The 27,425-nt window shown below is 45.5% G+C and overlaps 1 long non-coding RNA gene across 1 annotated transcript; it reads right to left on the bottom strand.

Annotated features, from left to right (window-relative positions):
* Positions 1-301: 301 nt before the first annotated feature.
* On the bottom strand, positions 302-16,998 carry LOC133340417 (uncharacterized). The gene is made up of 3 exons (XR_009754903.1): positions 16,861-16,998; positions 8,682-8,844; positions 302-786 (listed from the first exon to the last, which is right to left on the bottom strand). It is a non-coding gene; the product is annotated as an uncharacterized LOC133340417 (long non-coding RNA).
* Positions 16,999-27,425: the final 10,427 nt, after the last annotated feature.

Here is a 27,425-nt window from a genome sequence, read left to right on the forward strand (position 1 = left end):
ATATTAACTTGGCAACAGTGCAATATATCGTAGCACGTTGCCGATTACAAATGACAATGGAAATCGATGCACTTAGCCTATGAAAATACACACAGCGTGATGCTAAGTGGCTTACATTTTTATAAATTAAAATGGATATCATCCACGCCGATCCGGGTAAAGGCATCAATTAGGTATTTCTTTTCAAAAGTACAATCCACACATCCTGCTGTGACGTGTTTTTTTCTCCCATCGGCAGACTTTGAATCAACACCGGTTATTTAAATAGAGACTTAACATTTACCTGTTTGCCAAAGCCCATTGCTGCTATAACTCTTGTTATTTTGAACTTTTCTACGTACTCCTCAAACTTACTCCTCTTTGTGAAGGGTCCTTCCACAAAAGGCTAGCGCTGTCCTTTTGTACGATTTTGAAACGCGTTAAAACTCGACTGCATTTTTATGCTAACGTGTAGTTTCAATCTTTGAGGCCCTTTCAGCTCCCCAGAAGCCCGAAAATGACGTACATACCCAGCCGCAGGCGCGCTCACAATAGGGATGGAATGTTATTCTCCATAAATTGTAGCTGCTCTTTGGCCGCTTTTAATGGATCTCCCAGACCCCCTTTTCACGGTTGCTCTATGCAGGAGATTGTGAGGCTGACTAATTGCCAATGGGTGCGTTTGACCGCTCGACTCGTTGGGTGGGATAAGCAGGGAGGAGGTTTCGTCGCTTTCTTGATCATCGAGCAAAGTTTTGGTCGCGTTGCGCCGCCACGCCGTCGCACCATGTCGAAGAGTTCACCAGGCTGTGAGCAACACACACCGTCACCATCAACATCACCACCACAACATTAGGAATGGCCTTCATGTGCTTCATTATTGATGTGTTCCTTAGGCCTAGATAATAAAGTCTTCGTGTCCCGAAAAATAAATGTCGCTTTGTTTCGGATTAATCTAAATATAGGAAGTGACATCCCTATTTATTACGTCGCTTCCAGGATTTTCCAGACAAAAGTGGTGTCATGTGAAATCACTCTTGTTAGCTCGAAGACATTTTACATTTGTACCACAATGGGGATGATCTAAAAATCTGAAATAGATGGCTGACGAACAAGGCTGGTAATGGAATGGCAGCCAAAGGAGAAAATGCAACCAGGAGGACATCCACAGTCGAGATGGAGTGGTGAAAATATCCCGTGTGCAGATACACGTGGATCGTTACATTGCAGCTTTGGTGAGAGATGGTGACGGCTTGGACAGTCCTTCATCCAGCAGTGGATTAATCATGGCTGATGATGACACTCAACGTGCATGCCATGCTTTCGTATTTTTTATCGACGACTATATTTAGAATATGGTGCGTCAATTGTGAAAATAAATCCATTCGTAGCCTTCTAGTGGAGTAGAGTGGTAGCACAGTGAACGGGCGCTGCTGCGTCATGAAGCCGGTGATCTGAGCTCAATTCCTAGGCACGGTTAACATCAGTCGTGCGGCGATATCTGAACCGGTCCCAAAACAACAACCCGCACTGATGGACATGGTTGAAGCATGGTCAAACAACCATCGTGATTGGCACGGCATGGGGGAGGCATTCACTCGGCAGTAGCTTGACAATGGGCTGTCAGTTGGGGTTTTTTTCAGCCTCCCGAAGCAAGCTGCCAGTTCTTTTGCGAGAAATCCTGCTGGTAAAATAGCAATGCCTTCTATTCCGACCTTGCGGACGGCAATGTTGTTCGGGAGCTAAATGCCAAATGACGAGACGGCTTCAGGAGTTCGAGTTCGTGTAGTTTTGCTATTCCTCCCGCTAAAGGAAGTGCAGGTTACAGTGGTTTGCTATATGGAGCGTAAAAAAAAAGTAGCTACAGTATTCAATTTGCCTTTTTTTGTTTCTCACAAAAGCACGAGCCCGTTTAGTCGTCTTCTCTCATTTATTCACACGGGGGCAGGCACCGCTGAACATTTACATAAAAATTGAGCCACTCGTAAAATGGGAAATCTAATCAAAGGGTGCTAAAAATAAATGTTTGTGAAAATCAATAATGTGTATTATTGGACAAAATAACTTAGCGGAGCCAATGAAAACAAGTTTGGAAAAAAATGATGCCTATGCAGGGATTATGTTACTCTTTTCCACATGCGTTTTGCCTTCGGAAGTTTTGAATTTTAGCCGGATGGGAGCTGATGATAAAGCTGTCAGGGTTTTTGTGTCTTCAAGTCGTGGGCAACCCTTGCCATCGATGTGGCCAGTTTTCAACAGGCTAAGTTCCTGACAGCAACACCACCTCTTAGAAGAGATTTGTTCAGATTAAACAATTTTACAAGAATAATTATCGTGCCCCACCATCCTCCCTACCCCATTACGGATTGCCAGACGGACAGAGCAAAATGCACGAACGCCTCAACGCTGAGTCGTAAAGCGTTAAAAATCATGATAGGGTTTAACTAACAAAAAAAGTGTGATAACTTAAAGGTGCTGGCTAGGGTTGACAAGGGGCAGAGAAACAAAGCAGGCGCGAACAGTGCGGACATGTGACGACATTGGCGTCACTGTGATCCTAAGGCCGCGGTGACTCAGGTGCCTTTCGAGTTGCTCCTTCCAATGAGGCTGCCGGACAAGAAAAACATCCTTCTCGCGCTCGACTTGTCATCATCACAGAGCTTATGTACGGCCCTCGCCCACGAGACCTAATGACGCTCAAGGAGTGGTTTATGTCTTTTGCTTTTTAGCTGTTTTGGCTGCGTTACCTGCCCTCTATGCCTTGCTCGAATGGATATATATAAATCGTGCGATGCGATGGATGAATGTAAATCGTGAGCGAAAAGCCGACACAAAGTTTATGATCGCCATCGCCATCGACGCAAACTCCAGACGCGGGCGGCGGCGGCGAGTGGTAAAACTACTCGGAGAATTGTAATTTCAGCACGAGCTCTTGCTGATGACACAGCGCACGCTTCGAGATTATAACCTGTCCGTTTAACGAGACCGGTAATGCAGAGCTGAACGGTGTTACTCCGACGCCTTCCAACGCCATTCCTCTGCCCCTATCGCCTTGTTTCCTTCCTGCCCGTGTGGTGCAGACTATGAGTGACAAGGCTGCGAACAAAGGAATGTATTACCATCCGAGCAGCCATTCAATGCCATTTCAACTCTGCATAAAACAGCCTCGCATAAAGTGTGTTTATTCAGCTGCAGGAGAAGTTAGGAAGTTGGAATTATTCGATCGTTCCTGTCCCATCTGTTAGTCCTTTATACATATATGCACATTCTTTGCAACGATGCCTGTTTCTTAAATGATTTTGACACATATGTGTTGTGTGTGTATACGCTGCGTTACAAACCCGGCGATCCGGGTTTGATGCCCGCTCACGGCCAACACCAGTGACGATTATCTGAACCGGTCCTGGGCCTCCCCTTGGTCGGCTCAGCCTCAAATGAGTACCTGGTGCGGTGTCTAAACATCGCCACTGGGGAGACAAAGGCGGTCGGGCGTGATGCTGGCCACCTACCCCCTCGCGTGCCCTGTCGGCCTTCATAGGTGCTCGCTAACAGCACTTGCCCCTACAGTCTGTTAAGGCTATACGGGGGATATTTGCCTTTATACATGCTACAAAAGTAGCCGAATGCACGCGAAGAGCCGGCTCATGCAGAGGTGGCGTGAGTAAAGTGTGACGTTCAGGGTGAGCACACACACGCACACGCACGAACCACGATTTAAACAAGAAACGCCAACGTCATGGAATCTGACACTTGCGGTATACAGTTACAAATGCGCACGGCAAAAGAATAAAACGATGAGTGGTGAAACGTAAATTATAGACACAAATTATGGAAAATTGTGATACACGAGGGTATCAGATGTAAATGACAAGTCCCAGCGTGATAATGTGCGCTTGTTAAGCCTCTCGCACAAAAAACATTTAAATGGCAAAAGAGCTTTTCCCATGCGTCCATCCAACCCACAATAAGGTTGTTATTGTAACCAGATAAGAACCCAGTTGCTGTATGATACAGAGAGAATTTCGTAGGCCAGTGTTTGAAGCGCGGGGTTTTGTGCCCCTCAATGAGGCATTACGATACAAAATACACCGCCTTTGTGAGCATCTCAATACAACGGTTATTGGGAAGAAGCGGGATTATTAGTCTCGGGCCCTGTCTGCACTGAGCAACCGAGTTTAAATAAATACTCAGAGGTCACAGGGGATGAGAGCAGGCTGGATGGAATGCATTGAAACAAACTTCTGAGACGGGATATCTTTTTTTTTCCAAAGTGGATCGGCATAGGCGACTCATTGTATCGTTACACAAACAGAGGCACAGGCAAATGACCACTGAGATGAGTTTTTTGTGTTGTCTGGCTTACCTGCAGGCCGATTCCGCTAATGAAATGCAGACAATTTTACACGTCGGCCCACTGTAGTGTTTGCAATAATGCGTTGTGTAATGATTATTATAGCAGCAGCAGCAGCAGCAGCAACAAAGATGTACGCTTAATACGTTTAATATTACCGCCAAGAGGTAAGGCTTTAAGCTACGGAGTTGCTGTATAAGTTAACTCGCACAATGAATAACAGGTTAACTGAACAATAAAGCAATGTGTGCTGCCATTGAAAGACAAGAAATTAGTGACATTTCTGTTGAATATCCATGAATTTTTCCCCGATGATGCATATTAAATATGACATATAACATGCATTCCTAAAGTTTATACTTAACCATGAATCAACCATTAACATATCGCATTCAAACATCTGCTTGCTGACTAAAATAAAATCCTTTAATAGAGATGTTTAATGATATTATATGTGTGTATATATACACACACACAGAGTGGTTAGTGCAGTGCACTATTAAGTTGGAAACCTGGGTTAGATTCCCGGCCACAACTCACATCAATGACATGTGGATATCTGAGGCAGTCCCTGGGCTCTCCCGACACCGATCTCCCATGATCCGTGCGGTGTAACACAGTGAAAGATTTCGATTTAAAGCTTTCGTGACTGCAGGGATCCATCTTCTTGGTTCTTTCGGTAAAGTCACGTAGAAGGGAAGTAATAAAATAATAAAAATAAAACATAATAAAATAAAATAATTCTCACGACGTTTCGGCTACAACGCAAGACGGCTGCTTGCATTGTAGCTGAAACGTCGTGAGAATTATTTTATTTTATTATGTTTTATTTTATTATTTTATTACTTCCCTTTACGTGACTTTACCGAAAGAACCAAGAAGACAGTGAAAGATGTCTCGCACTCAAAGGCAGGAGGATGCTTTCATCGAGCACTGGGGTGGGTGAGCGGCTGAAATATAAACAAAAATTTTTATCGACGGATTATATTTGTCACTAACAGTTTAAATGTGAAACAGCGTAGAGGTAATTTTGTTTTTAATCAATCAGATTTAAGACTATTGAATGTACAGAAATTAAGGCTCAAACGCATGTGCACGAACACAGAGAATAATTATAACGACGATAACTCGGAGTGGGGGCCTGACTAATGCCAATCAGAGTCGCATTGACTGCGCACTCTCAATTGCTTGCTTGTGAAAGAGGCGACGGGCCTGACCCCGGCCGCGCGGCGGAGCTAATGTTCGCCACCTTAATGCGGCCTTATCCTGCTGGGGCCAAATAAAGTCTGCCAAAATCCCGGGTCAAAAGTGCCCTCCCCCCCACCCGCGCACACTTGTCGCACAGCGGTGTGTCGCGCGACAGCCACGACCACTGGCTCTTTTTTGCACAATAAGGCGGCATTAGATGTCCAGCGGTCGCCAGGCACTGGGGTCATGAACTCTGCCAGATAATTTTTCAGCTGCTGCCCAGGTCACCCTGCAGCCCCTCCCGGCTGCCCCCCCCCCCCCCCCCCCACTATGCACAGCTACTTCCACCCCTCCACAACCCCCACCCAACCCCACAGAGTCTTACCGAGTATCATTCATATGCCTTAATCACTTTATTGTATATGCTATTGCCTCCAGGAACGACAGATGAGCCGCGTGTGCTATTACTAAAGTGCTTTAATTTAACGTTCGCCGTGGTGCGTACGGATTGCCTGTCCGATATTTGTCTGTACGGGGTGCTTGTAGGCAGCGTGATAAATCTATAACGTGGGTCTTTAACTCGAAGCAAAATATAAAAACAAAACAAGGCGTAATTCATGAAAGGCACTCGAGTTCTCAAAATAAGCTTAGGTATCAAAGCAAAAATATTTTGCAGCCTTGCCACATTCAATGAAATCCATTGTTAAACGTCCCATTTGGAAAAATATTTTTTTGAGCGGGATTTTTTTTTCGCTTGCGCATATACTTAACAAGCCGAGCTGTCGAACGCGCTCCGCCGATTCTTTTTTTTTGCCAGGAAGCCCGGGGGTTGGTGGTGGTGTCTTGGCCACGCTCCGCATGGAGTGCGTGTCAACGCACACGAGTGGCACGCTGGGGCATGGCGCGGTCACTTTGCGCACGCTGCACTCTGTTAACTCCCGGCAGTAAGTGCAATCACGTGACACCGCCAGCCAGGGCATTCTTGGACAAATCGGAGGTAGGCGTTGTTGTTGTTGATGTTATTAAAGTCACCGTTGGTAGTTTCTTTGAAACAAAAACAAAGGCAGCTAGTAAAGGAGCAGGCACGCCGGGTACAAGCACGCCACTGAGAGTACGCACGCAACACTGAGGACCCGCGCGAGCCTCTCATTACGCGCTGCGCCAAGCTCATTGCAAAGGGGGATTGTGGCGACACGAGAGCGGCTCGAAAAAGAACAATGTTTGGTGTCGTACAATTTCTCCGACCAAGGTGGAACAAGCGCAATCGTCCCTGCTGTGAGTCTCGGCGCACTGTTTTGACGGGTGGCAATCGGCGATGTCTTCAAATATGCCCTAATACTCATTGTTTAGCTCAATTGATTAAGTTAAACGTGAGCTTTAATTAATTACCAGGCGAGGGATCAGGCTCCCCACATGAGGCTTTTAAAGCTCCCCCTCCGTCTCCGATCGGCCCGTGGGCGAGCGGGGAGAATATCCGACAGACGCTTCTCCCCCCCCCCCGTCCGCAGGGGCGGCGGGCGATCGGCAGAAGCGAACCAAGAAAAAGATTGGCGCCCCAAGCAGCTCGGGGTGCGCCGCGAATCACAAACAAGTATGTAGGTGTATCAATATCATAGCTGTCCACCCACACGGTGTACCCCGCATTCTTGTACAGGGACATTGAGTGCTGAGCTCCATACGGCGTACAGCCGTTTCAATACGGGCACAAGTAAATTGTCTGTTTGTGTTTCTCCCGTTGTGGTGGGACTTTGTAGGATGAACGTTGAAATTTATACGGGAACGGGGTGACAAATAAGGTCTGAATTGGTCTGTAATAAGGTAGGGCACTGATAAGGGGTTAACAGGAATTAGATATAATCTCAAATTGTAATTCCAATCAACAAACAAGCTAATTGAAATTGTTTAACACGTAGGCTCTAGCGACCAATATCATCCATAAGAGTTGTTTTTGGGTTAGATCGCGTAAATATATAAATGTGTCGTTAATACCCGCCACCACCCGACACAGCCAACTAGTAAGGGTTGTCACGTAAACAGAGCATGCCAATTCAAATATGCCCTAATTGCCAATTCGTCACGAATTGGCATTGTGACGAATTGGCACGCTCTGCTTACGTGACAACCCTTACGAGTTGGCTGTGTCGGGTGGTGGTAGCGGGTGTTAACGACACAATTATATATTTACACGACCAAACCCCCAAAAAAATCTCTATTATGGATCATTTAAATGATGTCACTATTCTCAATGTTGTCTGCATCTCTCCTTACATCTCGATTTGTGTTTACAATTCTAAATTTGAAGCTTTCGTGACTGCACGGATTCATATTCTTAGATTTTTTTCGGTAAAGTCACGTAGGTAAAAAATTACAATTAAAATTAATAAAAGTAAGATAAAAATCAAATAAAAATCACGACGTTTCAGACGCAACACAAGCTTCCGTCTTCAGGTGGAACCGTCACAGCACGATAGCTGTATCAAGTAAGAGAAATTCCAAGAAAACAGTCCTTGTATATATACTGGTTGAGGGTGGGAGGAGCCAAGGCAGGCACCTGGATATTATTATTATTGTGAGGTTCGGTGCGGCTGAAGCCGCTGCTAGGAATGAGTGTTTACAAGGTGGCCCCTAAATAGTTGGTCCGCTTAGGGCTCCCAATGTCGGCAGCTCCACCACTGAACGCCAAGCAGTGCTTAATGTCAGCCGGAACAATACAGAACGATGTTCCGGGGATGTATTTTGGCACGCCACATCCATTATTCTCTTCACATGACACTATGGAGGTGTGTGTGGTGTATGTGGTGATGGTGTGTGTGTCTCTGTGGTGTGTGTGTGTGTGTGTCTGTGTGGTGTCTGCAGTGGTGGTCTGAAAAAACGTGCGTTAACAGGTCTTAGGGTTATCAAATGTGCTTAAAGACAGTGCTAAGATTGTTACGGATAGGTGTACCTTGAAATCTAGTGGTAGTGCCTTACGCTGACAATACAATCCCTATTCCAAGGCAAGCCTAGCAGCGTTCTGGAAAACATCAAGTGTGAAATGAATCCCTGATCATCACCACATCTTACCCCACTTGTGGGATGAAGATGCATCCACCCACCCATATATCTACCCACCAATCCACCCACCAATCCACCAACCGTCCCCTTGTGCTCCCCCCAGCCTCACCTGGCCATGGAGTGCGCTTAGCGTTGACACGGGGCGTCAAGGTGGGACTGTCATCCGCAGAGACATCTGCTTCTCTGACAGGAACCCACGCGATGAGAAAACAAGAACCGTCCCTCGTTCTTCATTCGATTCTTCTTTGCGTGCTGTGCTCTGCATACACACACTAACCATAACACATGGGGGGGGGGGAAACTCCTCTTTCGTAAGGAATTTTTAAAAGTCAAACACGATTTGTTGTTGTTGCTGGAACCAGCTGTCTATGGTTTAAACAGGTCTCCATTGAATATTAGCAATTATTGCCCAATGGGTTTCACCTGTGTCAAAATACACCTAAATATAACCTAAAAGTGTAAACCGATAACTATACAGGGTGATCCATGTATATATATATACCCCACCAAAGCAATGGATATAAATTAAACAGGAAACAACATTTTGTTTCAAAGCCTCTTCATGTCTCCCACCTATCTCGACACACGCATTAAATCTTTTAACACTTTCCTTCTGTAAGATATGGTGCCCGACGATTGCACAATATAGCGTTCAATCACCTGTTGAGATGTAAGCGAGGGGTCATTAGAAATTCAGTCGGGCAACGTTAAATGAATCGCCCTGTATATGCCGAGTTTGGAAAAGCCATCAGGTGATAGTGTCTGGCACGGCCAGACGGATTCCGTTGGTTGCCTCCTGCGACAACGCGCACTGGGGGTGAAGATCACCGGCGAATTGCAGACGTCCGTGCTACGCGTAACGACACGAGAGTGTCACCGATTTGGGCTGACCGAATGTCTCAACCCGACCTCTCGGTCACAAAGGCAAGGCCGACTGCGATGATACGGAAATATAGAGTAATGAAGTCGTACAATTCCATCCACATGCAGAGGAATGTCTGTAACCCGATTGTAAGAGGCTGGTGGAAGTAATAAGTGTGCCTGTGCGCGGGAGACTGCATTCAATATACTTCTTCGTGGCAACTCTTTGCACAGCAAACTGAAAGCGTAATGCCAGGTCATGTTTTTGCACATCTGCTGCACACATTTTAATATAGCCACATGGCACAGTCAAAAGTGGGCCCGTCTTAGCACGATTTGTATATACGCACGCACACTGTCTTTATACATACATGCACCTCGTTGCAATTGTATAACTCATCGCCCATGATTTAGCGCTATGCTTATGTGTTACGAAAAAGGTTTGCGGGTGTGTTTTTTTTATAAAAGGGTCCTAATAAGTGAACACGGTACAGTTAGCGAAGGACCACACAGAACAATGAACTACCACCCTGCGATGCATACAAGTCTAGTCCTGCGATTTAAAAAAATAACCGGTACAAGTAAATAAAATTTGAAGTGGTGGTAGCATCACCATTGTGGGGCCGTTTCATTCCCTTTGGTAAAACACGCCGGGAGTTACGGCACATCCCAACCAAACAAACCCGTGATGCCTCGCAACTTCAGCGCTTTAATATGTTTTATTGTCCAAGGACAACAATAGAGAATCATTCGAGTCTCATAGTATCTGTGGCTTATTTGCAACGGCACACATGCCTCTGCTCCCTCGCCAAGCAGAGCGGGGAGACATTTACCTCGTCGCATTTTCGTCCTGAGACCAGCATACACTGCGTTCCCGTCACACACGCCGAGGAATGCCCGAATGCCCATGAACATCTGCACGAAAGATAATTTCTTGACGCGGGCACTCTGAGCGATATCCGTCAGGAGATTAAACAGCATAATGAAAACTTTGTAGGGAATGTCCAATTATGGGTAAATGCCCTAGTAAAAAAAAAACGATTGCCAGACAAGTATCGTGCAGATTCCAATATGCTTTAATGTTATTATTGGTGTGCAATATGCCTCCTGGCACACTGCTGATTGATTTATAATGCCTCCAAGTCATTAATAATATCTGTCCCAAATTAGCGCGCTATAAAATGATGCTAATACGTTCGAGGTCAGGAAATCCACAAAGAATTGTAATTTGCAGTATACTGTCTAATTAAATTTAATATTATGAAAAATTCAATTAGCTCTGATTAAATTATTCATCAGTCAGTGTTACTCTGTGCTTGTGAGTAATGTGTTCCAATTATACTTGTATTGCATACAAAGTGGTTATTACACTTTAATGAATCCAATTATCTCTAGATGTACATTATCTCATTCACTTAGATACTTTAGCTCAGTTACAGTAGAAGCTAATGATGTATGGACAGAGTTAGTTTTGTGCTCAAGACAGTAAGCAAGACCACCCCCCACCCCAAAAAAAACCTGCTCTCAAACTAAACTTACACCCATGCGGGCAGGACAAAATTTCTCTGCAAGTTAACGCCAAACCACAGCGAGACATCGTCATCCTTACCAACATCGCATGCAACAAAACTAAGACAGTTTAAACAGACATGTATACAATGGGTTCAGCGGTGAAGTGTGCGCGTGTGTTTTTTTTCACTATTTAAATGCTGATGCAACATTCAATCATGAAGGTACTTTAAATTAAACTACCCGAGCAATTAAATTTAAATGCAAATCGCACTATAAATTGTGGTTTATAATTTCTTACGGTTTGATAACTGCACTGCATAATTACATGCCACACATCACTGTGTAACGTATGAAAAGCCACAATACGTATGTGTTGAACTTCTTTCGCGCCGTACGTAGCCAACCGTGCTAATTGGAGGTACGAATAAAAAAAAATCTGCATATTAACACATCCACTTTTTAAGCATTTTCTCACAACAACAACAACAACAACTGTCTCTATAGAACTTCGAATGAACGACGTTAAAAAAAAAATTTCCGATGGAATAAAAAGAGTTATGTTCAGCTACGGGGCATTTTCCTTTTTGCGAATGTGAGAAACGATTTTTACAAATGCGGCGGTAAATCACTCGAGCAATCACTCTCGCCGTGCGCTCTCCCGCAGCATCTGATCGCTCTCCCCTCCCTGCGAGCGGCGCAGTGGCGTTCTCCATAAAAAAAAAACCCGCAGCCTCCGCAGGACTCAGGCAATTGTCGCAGGGCCAGGGCCATGCCGCCCCATCATCATCATCGTCGTCGTCGTCGCGCCGGCGTCACGGCACCCCAGCAGAAACTTCGAAGGGCCGATGCTTTCGGCGCAAGTCTTTTTTGCGGTCGTTGCTGCACGGGTTGTGCCGCGTGTTGAACGGCGTGATGACCGACGTTTCAGCTCCACGTGCTTTGAGGGAGCGCAAAACGTCATGCCAAACAATGCAGGGTACACCTCGAGAAAAAATACTTTGGAGCACTTCATCGGGTGATTGTATAAGAGACGGTCATTTATCAATCCGCTGGTGGATGAAGCTCTGCCCATTCTGTGTCGGTCATGGGGGTTTTCTTTGGTATTTGACTATACTTCACCATGCCGGTCAGTGTGGCTTGGTGGTTGGTGAAGAGATACCCAGGACCGGTTGTGATATCACACGCCACTCGTTTTCCCTGCGGCCGGATATAGAACTGGGGGTCAACAGGTTCATAGCGCCATAGGTCTACCCCAGGGGGACGATGTAACGCTTTATAAATCGAATTATATGTCCCCCATGTCCACAAATTGAAACCAGGATTTAAAAAAAGCATTCATTTGGGTATCCTAATAATTTATTGAAATGTGTAGGGCAGTCAAAAAGTTTGTAAGTGAAAAGAACAAATAAACGTATGGTCTCACACGCACCACCAATGCATTAATTTTGTTAAATCGCAGGTACAGACAAAATCACACCTGGGTCTGTTGGACTTTCTCAAAGCCTTAGTTTGGCTATCAAAATTCATATAATTTAATGTCTCACAGAAAATAAACATTTTGACACGTTGCTTCGACTCTCAGCGTCTCATTAATGGGGGAGGAATGTGAACGTGCACTTTGCAAAACACACGTAAATATATACCAAATGTGTCAAAACAACTGATGATTTTAAAAATCAGCCGTCACATTAAAAGCTGGTTTGTGCGGAATGTGATTAGCCAGTTAAATTCGTAGCGCTAGATGGCATCTCAATTCAATTTCATTCATTGGAAACCCGGTGGATCGGTGACACGGTGCTTAGTGTCCTACACTCTGAAACCAGCAACCTAAGTGAGACTTCTGGCCACGGATAACAAAAGTGTCCAGTGGCATCTGAGCCAGCCTTGGGTTCCCCCACCCCCACCACCCCCCCCCCCCCCCCCCCGTGGCCGACGTGTCGTGGAGAGGCCCCCATCCAGCAGTGAACGGGCAAATGGCTCTTCAATTATAATTATTTATAGCCAAACGGAAGTCCATTAATTTCAGTAGTTGTAGATCAGTTTTGCAAAGGGACACCCTCGGTTTCAATTTGCCATGGCAAGTTAATGCGTTCGAACGCTCAAACGAGCGCCGTCGCGGTGTTTGCATCTGTCGGTGGGGTGGCCATGAGCCGGCGATGGATATTTAACATTCCCATCGATTGCGGTTGCCAATCTCTCTGTTACGATGATCGCTCATGAGTTTCCACACAAAGTGATATCTACTTTATCAACCACGGATGGATGATGGGTCGAGTCGACCGCCCCCCCAAAACGGGATTTCAATCTCGCAATCTTGCCATAGCATAGCGAATAAAGCAGTACTCTTGGAAGACATGCAGCAATATGTTTGAAGCCCAACCAAATAATCCCCCACTCCCAATGCTAAGCGACTTATGTACTCAAAACAGTGGGGCCTTGAGCAAACTGGCCCAGCGACGAGCACGCTAACCACTATCCTTGCCGGCTGTCCGCATGTTTAATGCATAAGGCAGCGTGTTGTGAGCGGTTTGGCAGCTTCCGCATAGTAACAAATTGATAGGGCTGTTCCTGTTGTCATGATCTAAATCAGAGCATATCCGCTTACCTTCCACGGCTGGGCACACCAGAGCCATCGGCGTTAACGTATTGTCCAAACATTACACACCTCTGATCCCTGTCCCTGTAAATTATTCCAACAAAATGCCTCCGTGCTATTACGGACTAAATTGCGCCAGCCACCAACGGTTTATAATAACGGTGGTGATTATGGGTCAGAGCAGAGTAATGGAAGTCACTCTCTTCCCTGATTTTGTGGGGTAAAAAAAAAAAAGTTACCGCTAAATATTACGCCATCAAAGCGTGGCCATTTAGCATGAAATCAAACTGATTATGTTGATGATTGCTCAAATAAGCACACTGTTTAAATTAAATTTTAAATTCTTGGTGATTGTGATATTCAACAGTGACAGGTGAGAAAATAAATTCTGAACCACAAAGTGGCGACAGTTAAACAGAATCCACTGCTGCTTGCTGCATCCAAATAAGATTCCATTGCGTTTGCAAACCTATCAAAAGTTTTTTTTCAAGCCACAGGGCAACCAAGGGCAGTTAGGACCCGTGGAACCGTTAACACTTTCTGGAGTTGCAGCCCATTTTACGACTGGACATAAGCTCAGCTGTTTCGTTAAACTTAAATGTATGGTGTCTGTGACATTTTCCTGGTATACATAATAGTATACATGATCCCATAAAAATAGTCAAAATGCTGCTGGGAAAAGTAGCAGGATTTAGGAGGCAGAAGTTTTACAAAGAGTCACGGCTGTAGCATTTTTCAGTCGACATAGGAAGACTAGATTTATTGCTCCGTGAATATATATCTGGCGCAGTAAGGCCATAAAGCATCCTGTGCAAACTACATTAGCGTACATCAGGTAATGCGCAAATGGGCAGTGATAAATTTTAGAATAATAAATCACGCGATGTGTGCGCATAGCGTGCTGTGATTTCTGTCCTTCTCTTTTTTTTACATTTAGGAAGAGCGGTGCCATTTTACAAGGCAGACAGATTGCCTGGACGAATGAAATGTATCCAACTTATTCTAAGAATGCCGTGAGCTGAGAGGAAAGGAAAAAAAGCATTAAAGACCAATAAATTCATCCTTTAAATGCATTTCATATCAAACAAGAAAGCTTTTTGTTTAAAAAAAAAATCACAAATAAATTTGACCAATAGGTACCATCGTAATTGAAGATGACGACGAAATTGTTTCTTTAATGAGCCTTTAAAAACGCATACGCATTTATCTCCACTACCTTCCACCAATAAATAAAATAAGAAACCAGAATTGCCATAATATTTCTAGCAGTTGCACTTGTGGGGTGATTTCCCGGCGTATCTTTCACCTTCGAAGTTGACGTTTTGTTTATCGCTTCCTAAAACTATATATTTATCAACGTCCCTTATCTGCCGAGCATCTGATCTTGCTGTGCCGGTGACATTCTGCACAGGAAACATGAGAGGCAAGATGCCAAGTGACCCACAGCAGCCCACTGCCTCTTCAGCCCTATCGCTCGAGTCTGACCTGTTTGATCCTTGGCTGCTTTGCCAATTTATAACATTAGGCCCTTAGCCGGCCAAAGGAGTATGGTGACACGGTGAAAGTTTGCAGCAATATTTTAAGTTGGGGCTGCTGATTGGCGTGCGGGGGGGGGGGGGGGTAGTGGGAAAAGCAAGCTGGTTCAATTTGAGTGGGGAAGTGAAGAGCCAGGTAAAGCATTGCAAGGTATGTGGAGAGAAGGACTTGAGTTTACTCTGATTGATGGGCACATTTGATCTGAAGACCCTACTGGGTCGCTAAGCAGCGGCCGGGCTGCCTGGGGGATTGTTGTCGTGGCGGCAGTTAACGAAAGGGCACGGGATCAGGGGCGGAAGTTCAACCAGAGATTTGTAGATACATTGCTGTCTCGTTGAATTACCGCAAGATTCAAGCTCCCGTTCTTCGACTACATTTTCAAACAATTTCTGACCGCACGCACACAAACAATCATACAACTACAGCCACTCGAACCGCACAAATGTGAAGCCAAGTTCACCGTCGATGCTCACAGCTTTAGCCTCTGTGCAATACTTGCGCGCGATTGTGCCGCGAGTTGAGAACGAGTTCTAAACCGTACGCACAAGAGCCTCTGAAAAGAAATTGACACTCGCAAACACGTACTAAAATATATATTTTAACGAACAGCTCGCGCTACGGCCGACGCGAATGGCAAGCCATCAATGTCTCTGAATGCGCACGTACAAAATCGTGGCCTGGCCGAGTCCCTCTCGCCCCATCAGGGGGCCCCTTCGGACGGGCTCTGAAAATGAAATAGAAATGTACAGCCTGTACATCACTCCGAGCAAGGGCCCTTTGTTTGGCCCCAATAATAAAAATGCAGATTGGGGCCTCCGAGATGTGTGGGTAAATGTTTAACGCCAGCCATGGTCCGCCCCGGCACGCACAAAGGGCCCTTTTTCTGCCGCCAGCCCGGCGAGCTCATCTGTATGCCGCGAGGTCGCCGCTGCTCCGTTCGCTTACTTTGTCCACAATTTTCTGCGTTATTTTCTTTACGGGAGTTAAAACAACGGCCGCTCCCGCAGATGGTTGTGTGAAGTGTGAGCGCGCCGTGAAATCGTCCGGCGTGGTGTACTCCGCTCGGCGCTGTCTCGCCAATAAGCCGCAGTTTTAATTTCGCTCGATTCATGATCGTGATTAAGGGAAATGGCAATACTAACAAATCGCTCTGGCGATACAGTTCATGAATTGATTAAGAATATGAAATGACACAAAGTAGTGAAGAAAAACAACTATTGACGGGCCCATTTGCAGACGTAAACAAGTGAATCGTGTATTAGTGCACGCGATAAAACATAATCTCACCGAAAAAAATGTTTCAATTGTTAAATGACAAATTATACAATTTACCAAATGGATGCTTACACTCGTCATTTTTCGTGGAGCCTCACAAATCGATGAATGCACAACACTTTCCATTTCAAGCAATGGATGTGAATATTTAATCTTCTTCAATGGAAGAGGGGATAAACATGTTGGTCTATATGTGTATATGTTTATGATATATGTTGAAGTATGGTTAAACAACTCTCATATCCGCCAAGGCTTTTAGAAGCCTTCATCCAGCAGTGGATTTACCATATGCGGTGGATCAACAGAAAGTTGTCGCTCAATTGGATAACAGTCCGTGAACTACAAACGTAGCTACAAACATCATAAACGCGAACGCTGAATCGAATGAGCACCCACGCCTCGTTGACACGACATTTGCCTGTGTAACAATTAGCTCAACGCGGCGATGTGTCGTACACGACCGACTCAACGTGTTTCCCGTGCCTCGCGCCAGAGCGACGCAGCTTACCCAGGACACCGTCGTCGGTGAAAGGTAAAGTTGCACATCACCACGACGTGACTTGCTCCTGCCATTGCACTCGGGGGGTATTGTTTTTGCCTGCCCTTGCACGCTGGGCCAGACGTCTTGAAAAAAAGGAGGTGAAAGTACCGACACTTTGGCCCATCACACGCGACCTGCCGCCCATCGACTGAGTGTGGTTCGTTACCCATTTATGCAGCCGCGGTATGTGGGATTTCCGAATCTTGCACCGCTGGTTCAACTGCGACTGACCTCTGGGGATTGCAAAGTCCAGTGGCAGCGCTGACCGGCTGTAGACCAGGGCAGCAGCGTCCCTTAGATGCTGCGCGCAATTCCAATTTACGTGACATTTCTTTCTTCCCTTTCCCCCCGTGACAAAGCATGATGTTTCTCTGCTCGCGTTAGGGAAACGGCTGAAGGTTTCACAGTGGATACGGGGGGGGGGTGTGGATGGAGGGGGGGCTCTCGGAGGAGCGCTGGGATCATCTCGCACGGCGCGTCGCGTGACGCCTCGCGGCAGACGGCACGGCCGTCGGGGTATAAAAGCAGCTGTTAGCGATCACACCTCATTTCTTGCATTCATGGGGAGGAGGAGGATAGGGGGGGGGGGGGGTTCGCGGTGCCGGACATCTCTATTACTCCCCTGTCAAATTATTAGGCTGCCACTTAATGTAATCTGCGCGACACCCGAACAATATTTCAATTAGGCTCGCCATCACGGAGCCGGCTGCGGCGTGAAAGCGGCTGTTTGTTTTATTGGAGCACACAGCTGCCGGCGAACGCACGTGGGCAGAGAGCGGATTATGATTAGTCCCCTAGGTATTTAGCGATGATCGGGGCCGTTCGGAAAATTAATTCGGCAGCGACGTATCAGCGCTATAAAGCCGTAATAAGCTTAACGTCCGGCGCAGCATTTTAATGTGATGGGAAGGCACTGGCCTCAATTCAGAGATGGATTTAGTTTAAAAGCAATTCTCCCTTAAAACGTATTTTAAAACGAATCATTGTGGGGATGAGGAAGGTTGGTGGTTCGTGGTGGGGGGAGGGGTGAAAAAACAAAGCAATGCAAGCCCCCTGCATCAACCGCGTTGGGAACGCCGAACGATTCATATCGGAGTCGGCATTCGGTGCGTCCGTTTTAACAACAATAATAATGAGGATTATGATGATGATAATGATGATAATGATGACATCCGATGCCACCCCGATCCGGCGCGACGTCATCCGCAACTATCTCCCGAGACATATTTTTTGCGCCCCGAACAATATCGGGGGAATTGCGGCCTCCGCTAAGCATATTTATGTTTTTGATGGGCGCTGTTTAGCCCAGCTGTGCGGCGTTGATGAATAAGCGGTGTGCCGCAATGAATTGCCATTTAGTTGCGTTATGAAGTCTAAATGAGCCGCTGCAGCTGGTAATGAAACAGTTGTAAATTAGCAGTTTACAATGTAGATCTGGCGCCTCGCACAGAGCGGCAAAGCGCACTCTGCAGTGGCACGCTAATTAAATGCTGATGGCTGTTTAAAATGTTATGCAAATCTATTTAATTATGTGCATTCTCTGGAGAAAGGAGAACTTACGAGCAACATTACAGGGAACATAAGCTAATCTGGAGTCCATGATTTGTCTAATTACCTATTTAATATGATGGCCATGTTGGATTCTTTCCCTAAACACTGTCTCAATTCCTCTAACGCAAGCAGCAGTCCCAGAGAGCAGTTTGCCTTCACGGGCCAGCCGAGCACTTCTCTCCCTGTTGAAGGTATACATCACAGTATTGTTATAACAATTCATTCCGTTCGATAGCATCAGCATTGGATTCTATATTTACCGCCGCACAATCAGAATATAAAGAACTGGAATGAACACACTCCTAAAACTGTCCTCGTGCCGTGCGATTCTTTGAATGAAATAAATAAAAGACGAAGACCCACAATCGCAGATTGCATTTATCAGAAGCCTTGGATCTGCTATGGGCAAAAGTGAAGAGACGACCGGCGCCAACTTTATCTGCTCGCTCACTTTCTTACAGAAACAGCTTTTGGCAGGAACATTTAATAACACATCAGCGGCTTAAAGCCGAAAGTATAAAGCTGTCAGCGCGGTCACGTCGCACCCTCCATCACCGCCGCTCCGCGCTCGGCCCGCCGCCGCCGCCGTGTGTCGCGGGGAACCGCGGGCCGAGCCCACGCCGGTGCCCGGTGGAGTCGAGGCAGCGAGAGGGAGCGGCCTCCGATTGCGGCCACCCCGACTCCCGGCACCTGAAAACTAAACTGGTGTTTTTTATTTGACCAGGTAATTCCCACTGAGCTATACAGCTGGCCTCTTTTTCGTCTTTCAGAAGCGACTAATGATAGCCCAATAAAGTGGCTTATCACGTGAAAATGTATAGCAGCCAAATGCTTTAAAGGTATGTTCATAAATGTGGAGGGAAAAACCGGTGAGAACATGCAAACTGCAAATATACAGCAGGCGTCAGGATCGGGATTGACCCACGACCTCCTGTACACCAGGCGAGGTAGTTACCGTCTCTCCACCTCGGCTCCTGGCCCTGATTGGACGAGCATGGTGTTTTCCAAGCCATTTGGGGGGAAGGCCCATTTCAAACGAAAATCCTCGTGATATGACAGAAGATGCATAGACATGAGGATGCTAGATGGAATGACGTATGGGAATTTGTGGACAAAATTGGGGATGTCGTAGTCAGATGAGAGAGGAGAGATGCAGACAAGATGGAAATGAGAGAGATTAATTTATTTCTTATGCTACTTAGCTTCTTGTGGTAATTAGGATTATAATTTGAGACGACCCCTGTTTTTTCCTGAATCCGGATTTCCTTGGCCTGCTTGGGCCGCTAAGCTTCTGCTCGGTCTGCTTGTTCTAGATTTGAAGCTTTCGTGACTGCAAGGATTCATACTCTTAGGTTTTTTGGGTAAAGTCACGTAGGTAAGCAATAAAATAAAAATTAATAAAACTAATAATAGAAATAAAATAAAATAAAAAATCACGACGTTTCGGAGGCAACACAAGCTTCCGTCTTCAGGTGGAACCGTCACAGCACGATTGCTGTATCAAGTGACTTTACCGACAACACCTAAGAGTACGGTTTGTTTGTGCCGAGTTCCACTGCTGGATGAGACAGCACCTCCCCAATCCTGACAGAAGGGTGGTGGGGGGGGGTTGCTACTCCCCTTCAGGCCTCGCCATCGCCCTGCCAGAATCCCGTGCTGAATATTTAGCGATGGATCGATAGGCAATCTTTTCCCCTTTAAGGCGGGAGCCGCGGGGAGCGTTGGTCCCCCCCGCGCCCCACCCATGTTATGTATGCCTTTGCCGATGAGCTGAGACATCTTGGATATTGCCGCTTCTGTTTGTCTGGGAGCAGGCCCCGTTGGGAGGGGAGGTCAAATGTGAGGAAGGCCTCAGTATATATGGGGAATACACTCTGCTGTGGAGCGATTGTGCGGCATGGACTGACCAACAAGTGATAGCGATCACAAACACGAACGCGGCGCACCCTGGCCGCCAGCAGCAGCAGCTGCAGCAGCAGCAGCTGCAGCAGCAGCAGCTGCAGCAGCAGCAGCTGCAGCAGCAGCAGCTGCAGCAGCAGCAGCAGCTGCAGCAGCAGCAGCAGCTGCAGCAGCAGAGCGCTTGCATGCGCAATGCGCGTGAGCAAGTGTGCACTTGTCACCTCAATATTTATCGCCGTATTATTAAAACGATTATTGCATCCGGAGATAAAGCATATTATTTTACCGCAAGTTGGAGGCTGTGCTTGGTAGCGCAGGCTTCGAGAGCGAGTGTGCTCTTGCCTCACTTTGCATTATTATTGCTGTACTTAAAACAATGATCACAAAAAAAGTGATCAAATGTATCACTTTAACCCAAATGAAAAAATTGGATTTGACTTTGGTCAACCCACCAACAGCTGCAGAGAGCCCACATTTTCTGTTTCCACACTTTTTTAATACCAATTTTAATATATAATTTCTACTCACAGTATTCAATGATTCTCGTAGTGACAAAACCATTCACAGGTGCGAGGAACCACATACAAGCAGCAAGGTAGCAGTCAGGCCGTGAGCCGGCCGGTTCTACCAACAATCGCCCAAGTTCTACGGCCCTCTATACATACCAAGATGTTTTCAGCCAATTATTGAGTGTTTTACATATGGGAGGTAATCGGGAGCACCCGGTCAAAGTTCACACGTGCGAGGGGACAATACTCTATCCCACCCAGATGGAACAGATGGAGATTAGTCCACATTTTGCGCTCCTAAAATGTCCCTGCCACGTGGAGGTATGGCACCGACACGCGCGTGGGAATGGAGCGTCACAGTGCTGGAGCACGGGCGTGTTTTTAAATCCTTTATATTAAGTTCACTTGCTTGCTTGCGCGCTTACGACCGTGCAAATCTTTCGGTCGTTTTTTAACCCACTTCCGTGATCCAATCGAGCTGACATTTTGCACACAGACTCGTTGTGCGTGACAATTTATTTTCGTGAAAAATTTTTTCAAAAATTTTACACTTTTTAAGAAAAAATTAATTATATTTAATTACCAATTGCTTAATGGTGGCAGGCAATCATCTGACCCATAGGTGGCAGCCATCTCAAGCCAGAGGACGAGAGGACTCTAGCCGCCACGCATATAAAGGATTTATAGTGAAAAACTTTGTTTTTACGGGTTAATTTTTATCCTCAAATCAATTACAGCATGAAATTAGAGGTGCTGTGGGTTGCTACTGGGCAACGTTATGGGTAGCAGAGGGCAAGGTAGCAAGATCCGTTGTTGTATTCAACGTGTATGCTCCCAAGTCTAGTCTCGCCTGCCTTAGCCAACCCTGCACTGATTAGTGCGGTGCAGTGCGATTAAATAACCCCTGTGACACAAACAGCATGCGGAAGAGCCTCATTGACCAGTGGATGGATAAGATCACCACACATGTACAAACTAAATAAAATAAATATGGTGACACTCTATAGTGTAATCTGAGCGTGTTTGACTATTTTTTTTATGAACTAAAACTATGTCAACTATAACTATGTTTTAGTTTACCATGTAAGGCCCACTGAGCTATACAGCTCTTTTCAGAAGCGACCTGGCCACAAATGATAGCTCAATGAAGTGGCTTGTCACGTGCAAATGTATAGCAGCCAAATACTCTCAACGCGTGTTTGTAAATGTGGAAGGAAAAACCAGTGGACCTGGAGAAAAATCCACGCGACCAGGGGGAGAGAGACACGCAAACTCCAAATATACAGCAGGCGTCACAGTCGGGATCGAACGCACAAACTCCTGTATACCAGGCGAAGTGGTTAACATCTCGCCACCGTGGCGCCTATTAACATTGATTGGCATTAGTAAGAAAATGGATGATTACGAAAAAAATCTAAACAAGCGGTTTCGCGGGAGAGAATAACATTGCATGCTTAGTGAAAAATGGCATTAGGGGAACATTGGACAGGAGCGTTAGGTATACACGGCGCGCTACATTTATATCCATTAGGAGGCGTTCCACCCTAAAGCACAACGTAGATAGCCAATCATCTTCTGTCATTTTTGCTTAGTGGTGCCGAGCGTACAATTTGAAAAAATAAATTTCTCCCCTCCGCTGTTGTAAAGGGCTGCTCGCCTCTGGCAAGCCCAGCAGCTTGCAATGAATGAACTCTGCAGATACTAACGCGCGGCTGGACCGAGCAGAACGAATACGCAAAATAAGTTAATATTAACACACGCAGTTCATGAAAATTAACATTAAACATGTTGAGTTCATGTATACAGGGGGGTGTTGCTGTGGTGTAATTGTTACCACACTGGACTTGCAATCCGGAAGTCACCGGTTCCATCTCCCAGTACTGGCAGGTGAAATAATGGGGCAAGATCCAGAATAAACTATACACTTTTTATTTTACCAGGTAAGCTTCACAGAGCTATAGAGCTATTATTTCAGAAGCGACCTGGCCGCAAATGATCGCTCAACGAAGTGGCTCATCGCGTGGAAATTTATAGCAGCCAAATACTCTCAATGCATGTTTCTAAATGTGGAAAGAAAAACCTGAGAACCCAGAAAAAAATCCACGCCACCACGGGGACAACATGCACACTCCAAATATACAGCAGCAGCAGGCGTCAGGGTCGGCATCAAACCCACGACCTCCTGTGTACCAGGCGAGGTAGTTAACATCTCCTAGCCACCGTGATGATGATGAGCGAGAGAGAGAGACACGCAAACTCCAAACATACAGCAGCAGGCGTCAGGGTCGGCATCACACCCACGACCTCCTGTATACCAGGTGAGGTAGTTAACATCTCCTAGCCACCGTGATGATGATGATGAGAGAGAGACACCGCAAACTCCAAATATACAGCAGCAGGCGTCAGGGTCGGCATCACACCCACGACCTCCTGTATACCAGGTGAGGTAGTTAACATCTCCTAGCCACCGTGATGATGATGATGAGAGAGAGACACCGCAAACTCCAAATATACAGCAGCAGGCGTCAGGGTCGGCATCAAACCCACGACCTCCTGTATACCAGGCGAGGTAGTTAACATCTCATAGCCACCGTGATGATGATGATGATGAGAGAGAGACACCGCAAACTCCAAATATACAGCAGCAGGCGTCAGGGTCGGCATCAAACCCACGACCTCCTGTATACCAGGCGAGGTAGTTAACATCTCATAGCCACCGTGATGATGATGATGATGAGAGAGAGACACTACAAACTCCAAATATACAGCAGCAGGCGTCAATCGGCATCAAACCCAAGACCTCCTGTATACCAGGCGAGGTAGTTAACATCTCCTAGCCACCGTGGCACCCCTCCTGAATCCCCCCGACCCCCTCCTCACCTCTGTCCACCAAGCAGGATAAATGGGGACACCACACTTCGTCAATCGGCAGGTGGCGAGCAGGTGATGAGCAGTGTGGAAGAGTAGGCCAAATACCCTCTAAAGGAGTCCTCTGGAGCTCCCTCGAATGAAGGCCCTTCTGCCAGCAGTGGAGTGAGAAAGTAATTGCAAGGCTGTGCTTTTACCTTCTAGATGTACAAATCTACATGTAACGGCTCCCACGGAATATGTGATTGTCGTTATTATCTCAGGGTTAAGATCTTTTTGTTGTTGCAGAATTTGGCAAGTTTTGTGTGGCCCGATAGTAAAACGTTAGCTCAACTACCGTATCGCATTCATGGTAACAGCGTATTGCATGTCAATTATCATTCAAAATATACGTACGAGAAAGTATTATATTGTATTGTGACTCTGTACACTAACGTACATATGAAACATTATCATTGGTGTCCTTTATGATACTGATGGGTTAATATATGACAAATAAGATAATGTCATTTATGTTTCTGATCTGCCAGTTGGCACCATCAATTTTTTGTCAAACTACAACGTTTAATAAACCAAAACCAGCTTTTGCTACCACATCATGTTCGTTTCTTTGTTCTCTCTATCTCTCTCTCCTTGTTTTGTCCTAGATTTCCATTGCAGAAGAGACGCTGTCTGAGTGGGCTCTCACCTGGCTGAGTGATAGCCAGATAACAACATCACCTGGCCAGCCATTCACTTGATTCTTGTGATTCATGATAAAAATTCAATTCAAGAATCATTCATATTTTGGTCTCAACTTTTACCTTCTTATTTGTAAAAATAATAATAAAAATTACAATGTACCCGGTATTGGCCAAATATTCCAATGCTGAAAACCTCCCTGAAAATTGCTCAATTAAGATTACACAGCAACATCGCTCTCTCCTGCACACATTTGGCAAGACCCACCTGAATAAAGGAGGGTCTTGAGACTCAGTCAGGCTCTCCTGGATAAACAAACGTCGCAACAATAACTCGTTCTCAACGTTTGTCTTCTCCGTACAGTTTTGTGTCCAATCCATTGGACTAAATGCAACATTATGATATTACGTGCAAAATATTTTCATAAGTAAATACTAAACTGATATGTACAATCCATAGCAGCATAAAAATCATGCTTCAATAATTAATGCTCCCTGACATCCCAACGACATCACTGATTGAAATATCAATTTAAATATAACATTCGAAATATATTTGCAGGTACCTTAAACTGCGTTTACTTTGCGAGAGTTGAAATCTGTAAGTTTCAGTACAGATGAGCATAGACAACAGTGTTCCATTGTATTACGAAAATAATCATGGTAATCGCTTGCCCAAGAAAGCCTCAGCGAGTCTCAGAACTCTATGCAGGAGAATTTTGGAGAATTTTGCATTGCAATGTTCGGTCAATTTCATTCGCGGGCAATTGGCAAGTTCAATGCAACTGAAGTACCTGGAGGGAGCCCACCGAAATGAGAGGCTGCCACTGCTAACTCCTGGCCACACGTCACAGCCACACGTCTACAACACACGGTATGCACTGGTGGTCAACCCTCCGAGCATTAACCAGGCCCCGTGCCTGCTTAGCTTCTGAGATCTGACGAGATGTGGTGCATTGGTGGTGATGAGTTTCCTGCTATTTTAAGTAGCACGAGTCCCGTTTAGGCATCACTCTGTGTGTACGTGAAAGTGGTTCATGAATTCGTTGCTGCGTATCTAATCGTGTAAAGAGTAGACCACAAGAGTTGACTTTCACCGAGAAATAAAAAAAAATTCTCCTGTAAAGTATAATTTAAGCAACACGTACAGTATTGCAAACAAATACAAGTAATTTAAACGATACTATATCCTGTATTACTCAAATATAATACACTGATTTTATAAGCTGCTGCTTCAGTGAGCTTACAAAATTATTCACAGGAAAATTTAAATAATAACTGAGTTTAATGTCACTGAAGAAGGCCAGTCGGCTGAAACAGTGATATTTTCCTTCCGTCTCTGTGACAGCAAAAAATAACCCCGCTGTAATTATTTAGTGAATGTGTTATTCATTACACCAGGGCCTAATTTCATGCAGGTGTAGGCCAGACCAACAACCCAGAAAAAAAATTATCACCCGGCCCACCACATCCAGTATACCTCTCACGATGGCGATGCCTTCTCGTTATGTCCCCTACTTCAGCCTACCAGCCACGTGGAAAATATCCAGCGAGAATTTAAGCCCTGCCTCTATCAATGGTGGCAGTTACTGTTCCCCAAGGGTACAGCAAGTTAAAACAAAGCCACGTGAAGTATCTGCAAGTGTAAGAGCAGAGGACTCGCTCTCGTCCCCAACACAACGGCCGTTTGCCAACGAGGCAAGCTCATTGCAAGTTTCCGCCACTGCAACTGTTCGTACACAATTTCGCATTGCATCATCCTTTTTTAGCGGTGGATGAAGGACGCTCTGTCTCTCTCCATTCACTCATTTTCAAGACCCCCCCCCCGCCCCCTCTTCAGCACGACTTGCAAAAGCAAGACATTTTGTGCCGGAGCAATGAGCAGATTATCCACTTACTCAGAAAGAAATGGTACCCACTGTGAACACAAGAGGTTTGCGCTTCATAAGAGTGCCACGCTCAGTGACTGAGGATTTCTTTCCCCTGCTGAAAATATATTAATATATGTTAGAGTAAATATAGCTGTATCAACAAACTTGGTCTCCGTGCATGTAACTCAGCTATGCGCTAGCACCACCAAATGGTTTGAATCAATTATTGCACCCATTTGCAAGTTCTGTCACGCGAATGGGCAGAAGGGGTGAGTAGAGGGAGGTCCGAAGGGTAGGGGACTGGGATATGACGAGGACATCGGATGCGACTTAGAGAGGAGGCACAGATCAGACGCACATGGAGAGAGACAATCTGAGACAGCCGATAACATTCAGCAATGGGACTTCTGACTTGGAAGAAGATGCAAGAATCTGGGTCTCAGTGTATAGAGCCTATGGGGTCTGAATGTAAGTCTTAGGGATTGTGTGTGCGTGTACGTGAGTCGATGGGTTAGCAGACAAAGAAGATTTCCAACTTCCGCCACAGAGACACGTTCACCGTATTTGCCGTATTCGATTGAGAAGAAAAACCCTGGTCAATTAACAATTCTCTAAAGTGCCCATAATGTAATGGTTGTGAATAAATCTGTGTTTTTTTATTACTACTACAGTATGACTATTACCGCATTAATTATGTATATGTCCTGTATTTGCATAAATCTTACAAACTCGAACGGTATCTTGTAAAAACTGTGCTGTCGGCTCCGTTTTGAGAACACGGTTTTAAACAGCATATTGTAAAAAATTCACATTTAATCTCGGGGCATATTCTTTACGACACAAACTCAAAGATATTGAATGAAAACAGCCATTGATTACGTTCCCATGCAGTACATTACGGGTCTTACCAGGGTTAGCTCCTTATGATCATTAACAACATTGCACTAAATTATGGCAAGGGACTATTGAAAGTTATAACTGTTGTGGTAAGGATGAAACCAATATTATTGACTCTTTTTCACAAAGGATTTATCCCTATATCTACAACAAGAAAACGACCAGTCAATGGCTGTGAATTATACAAGGCTGTAGATGACAGGTCGTAAGTTCATTTAATTAAATGCACTTGATTATGGGATGGGCCTCCAATTATC

Source organism: Lethenteron reissneri, chromosome 9, assembly GCF_015708825.2.
Source record: "Lethenteron reissneri isolate LAM-NWPU_2019-01 chromosome 9, ASM1570882v1, whole genome shotgun sequence".
Lineage (NCBI taxonomy): Eukaryota > Metazoa > Chordata > Hyperoartia > Petromyzontiformes > Petromyzontidae > Lethenteron > Lethenteron reissneri.